Source organism: Sardina pilchardus, chromosome 20 (assembly GCF_963854185.1).
Source record: "Sardina pilchardus chromosome 20, fSarPil1.1, whole genome shotgun sequence".
In the NCBI taxonomy this organism is placed as follows: Eukaryota; Metazoa; Chordata; class Actinopteri; order Clupeiformes; family Clupeidae; genus Sardina; species Sardina pilchardus.
Genome location: NC_085013.1, coordinates 23,856,337 through 23,861,336, shown reverse-complemented (window position 1 = coordinate 23,861,336; position 5,000 = coordinate 23,856,337).

Sequence of the window (5,000 nt, the reverse complement as noted above, 5' to 3'; positions counted from 1 at the left end):
GCGCCGGAATCTGTCAGCCGGGAATTCTGCAGTCATCTCCCTTTGACAGGATTGAAATATGAACGACATGTGCAATTATGCACCCAAGACTCCCTGATTCCCACAAATTTGTAGGTAATTTGATAGAGGGGCTCCTGTTTTGCTGTCTACAGTGATACACGCCAGATATTGCATCAGTGTTCAGAATTCGTAAGGGATATGTTGATGTATTTTCCTAGGTTAAAAGAGAGAACTAGAGAGCGAGAGAGGGAGGGAGAGAGGGAGGGAGGGAGGGAAGGAGACAGGGATGGAGAGAGAAAGAGAGAGACAGAGGGAGAGAGGGGGAGAGAGACAGAAGGAGAGAGAGAGGGAGAGAGAGAGAGAGAGAGAGAGAGAGAGAGAGAGTGCCATGGGCATTTTAATTGCAGTGAAAGTAGGTTAACCAGAGGGATGTATTTCCAGCACGTGGAGGCGAGAGAGAGACGGGAAGATAGGCTGAATATTCTCCCCCCTATGACAGACTGCACAGGAGGATTTACGCTGCGCCATCTCTCTCTCTCTCTCTCTCTCTCTCTCTCACTCTCTCTCTCTCACACACACACACAGAGTCTCTCTCTCTCTCTCTCTCTCTCTCACACACACACACACACACACACACACACACACAGTCTCTGTCTATCGCTCTATCTTTCGCTCTCACACACACACACACACACAAACTCACTTATTCTTTCTTTCATTCTCTCTATCTTTCTCCTGTCTTTCCGACACACACACACACACACACACACACACACACACACACACACACACACACACACACACACACACATATAAATAAATACAAATCGAACTATTTATGCTCTAGTTTGTTCTAATCTAATGCACGGTCACTGTAACCCCCCCCCCCCCCCCACACACACACACACTTACTGACTAAATATCTAGCCACTTCTGTGCTGTGAGTCACTTATAAGATACAACTAAAACTGTCAACTGAATGTCATTTCTTAAATGTGTCAGACAAAACTACCAGTATGATTGAACAGACCCCCATTGCCATGCTGCTGTTTGGGTATGTGGGGCTGTGGATTTAGGAGGAGTATTAGCAGTTGTCATCATGGCAGATGTTGCTTCATTTCCGACTTTGCCCGGCATCCCTGGCTGTGTGCGTGGGATCCACTGGCGGTGGTTTTCCATTGATGGGGGCGGGTGTGTGTGTGTGTGTATGTGTGTGTGTGTTGGGGGGGGCGGGGCGGGGGGGCAGACGGCTGCAGTCCCTAGCAACAGTGAAAACCACAAGCGTCACTGGCAGTTATGCAACCTACTAAAGCACAGTGCCGTCGCCGCCACTGCCACCAACATGGCATCGCTCGCAGCCGAGGGATTTTTTTTTTCTTTTTTCATTTTTTCATTTCTCATGTTCAATAAAGATCCTTTTCAAGTCAGACGCAGATTGCTGTAGAGCGCACGCACCAGCCCCATCATGCCTAGAGGAGCACAGCAGCGGGGCGGTGGGGGCGCCTCCTTTAGTGCACACTGGCCTACAAATGACAGTGTCCGTGACTGTGTGTGTGTGTGTGTGTGTGTGTGTGTGTGTGTGTGTGTGTGTGTGTCCGTGACTGCAAGCTTATCTGAACTTTTTCACTTGATTTGGACTGACAGCCAGAGGCCCTCTTATGCAAACAGGGAAAGGATCATTAGTTATATCATTTGGGTTACAAAGAGAGTCACGGACTGAATGGTAATGAGAGAGACAGAGAGGGCTGGCAGTGTAAGACAGTGCAGGCCTAATACACGGGTTTCCCTCCACAGTTACATTTTTTACACTAAAATATGAACCAAGCTGGAACTTTAGGGTTAGTTTCTTGCATTAAACAAATGCATGATGTTGATATTAGGTCAACTGAAAGGATATACAGAAACATGTTTTTAATGTTTGTCATGTTTGTTGTTTTTTTCCATTTTAAGTTCTCCAGCATTATTTACAGTAAGATTTATTGCCAAACTTGACATAAATAATGTCTTCAGATCTCTAACGCCATCTACAGGTACAAACGAAGAACTAAAGATATAAGGCTTTGATTTTACCCTCCTTTTTTGTTAGTCTCATGTTTAATAGTTTTGTGTTGATGCATTATAACTTGTTATGAATCCATAGTAGCATATATACTGTATTATCATAATGTTCTGATAGCCCTTTGCATCAACTTAGGTTCTATTGAATATTACCAGCTCTGAACTTCCATTTGTTATCTTTGGCCTGAGGGCCTCATTGACTTGAGCTCATGCAAGTCAGAAAGGGCAAGATTCTATTGGGGGAAGGTTCCAGAGGGGGCTGGCATAGAGTTCATTTGTGTGTGTGTGTGTGTGTGTGTGTGTGTGTGTGTGTGTGTGTGTGTGTGTGTGTGTGTGTGTGTGTGTGTGTGTGTGTGTGTGTGTGTGTATGTGTGTGTGAATGTACAGAAACATAGATACAATCCATCTGATCAATAGGTAGACAGACAATTTTCTCACCCATTCATTTAATGGCCATCGCTTTCGACCAAGAATACACATGGGTGTTCTAAAGTTAAAAAAAACACCCAAATTGTTATGAAAATGATAATGTGAATGTGTGTGTTAGATGCCCTGTGTTGACCAAGTCATAGAGCCTCATGATCAGAATAAATTAGGCCTAACAATACTTTAAGAGAGAACATATGCAAATCAGTTAAATTGGACGGCGAACACAACAGGAGGTTTAAATGAACGGATGGAGTCGTTCGTCAACTTTTAATCATTGAGGTGGTTGTATTTGTAGGCTATTGCACACACGTTAACTTTCTAGATATCTTCTTAGATATTAATAAATGCTGACTTGATAATCCTAGCGTCATTCATAGCCCATCATCCTTCAAGCCCCTACTGAGATGTTAATCCAATAGATGGCGCCACACACAGACACGCTGTTCTTTTGGATGGCTATCAGAGCAGTACCCTTGTGCAAAACAATGCACCCTGTCGTCATTGAGAATGCCATTGGAATGGATCTACCTAACCCATGTCGTCATGGTCAGTCATAGTGGAAAGGTCGTTGTCCTTCGCTGGTTTCTTTGATTCGATCAGCAAGTTGTGGACTGTCTAAAACTTTCACTATAGTTAGTTACACTGTCGCCTTTGTGATCACCTGATGGCCAATCACAACGTGCAAGTGACACCGTATGGCTGCGCTGGCCAATCACGCACAGCAACCACGACTCGCACGGCAGAGAAGATTTCCACCGGGAGAGCGACCAACGATATACAGACCAATTTTGTGATATCGGTAGGTAATATAGGTGTAATATGTGTGCATGTGTGTGTTCTCCTTAGTGTTATAACTTTTAGAATGTCTCTTTTCAGCTACTCTGAACGCTGAACTCCATGCGTTACAGCGTAGCGTGAGAGCCTACGGACAGGCAACAGGTTGTTGTTGTTGAATATTTGAGTATTGGAATCCTTTTGGCCAACAGTCAATGTAGACGGACATGGTGATTTTCTCCATCATAGTAAACATTATGCATTTAAACTGTAATATTTTTTTGATGGATTCATTTGACTCTTTTAAACGTAGGGATATCCAAAGAAATGTATATTTTATTGTCGTAACTAAACTCTGTTCTAATTCCCCCGGATGGTTTTGCTTTTGTCATTTTTCGATCTTGTAATCATGATGGTCTTTTTCATTGTTGTTGTTGTTGTTGTTGTAATTGTAATTGTGTGAAAGTGTTGTGTGGTTTGAATGAACAGCTTACGTAACAGGCTACAAACTTGTTTAAAGCATCTTATTTATTGAGGGATAAATAATAGCAACGGAATAACAACAACTGAATCAAGTCAAGCATACGCATTTAGTTAGGCTGCTACTGGAAGTAGCCTACATCGCGTGTGCTCCTGTGGTTGACGTTCAGCACAGTCCCCAGGTTACACCTTCTCTCCGTCACTAGTTGACAGTAGTGGTGGGACAGCATAGCAGAGAGAGTTTCAATGGCACAGGCTGTGTTTGTGTTAAGCCGTAGCTAGCACATGGCGGACGCAGCATCAAGAGGATCTTCTCAAGCGCTGAGTCACCGCTGGGAAGCGATCCAAACACCGGACAGGCTGAAGCTTTCCCCGTGAAGCCATCCATCTCGTTGCGGTGACACACCCCTCCGTGCCGCCTACGCCCAGCATATGTTGTTATTCTGCGTTTGAATCAATTACCGCAAAACAAAGTACTATTTACAGTCAATGGTCACCAAAATGCGGTAAATCCATTGACTCAGGACATTTCACTGTCACTGGTTCGAACCTGAAGGATCATATTTTGCACACACAGCACTCCATGTTTAATGGGAATGTTATTATCTTGGGGAACACAAGAAGGAATAGGCTAGTGATGTCATAAGATGGATGGCACGGTTTCATGGAGTCCACACTGTATGCACGGTGATTTGGGTGTCCAGTCCACTATCACCGTCCTGCTGTTTATACTCATTTGAGGTAGCCTATTACTGCAGTATAGGGACAGATCCCATCTACCTCATGGTCTTCATCAGGAAGTCATTGTGATGGCCTGATGGGTTTCTTCTTGATTGCGGTCGCTCACTTTTGGATGTCTCAGGATCGGATATCCACAGAGCTCGCTCGAGTTCCTTACTTCATATCATTTATCTGGTGGTCATTATTGTGTTTGGGGGATGAGGCAGTTTCATTCTTCTCAGGAACATGCTGCTCTGTGATTTACACACTTGGCAGTAAGAGTGGAAATGCAGAGGAATGGCACAGCTGGTCTTCTGTCAGCATAAATGTAGTTTAATTCATTTCATATACTTTAAGGGGATTGGCTGACTTATACAGGACCGATACAGTGATAGTCACACACTCACATACCTGGCTGATTGAAGATGACAGAGTCACAGCTGGAATATTTCAAAGAACACTTTTGATGACATGGTGATAGGGCTTGTGTTGATTCCAGACCCACAGGTACATGCTAGTGGGGGTGCTGAGACAGTGAG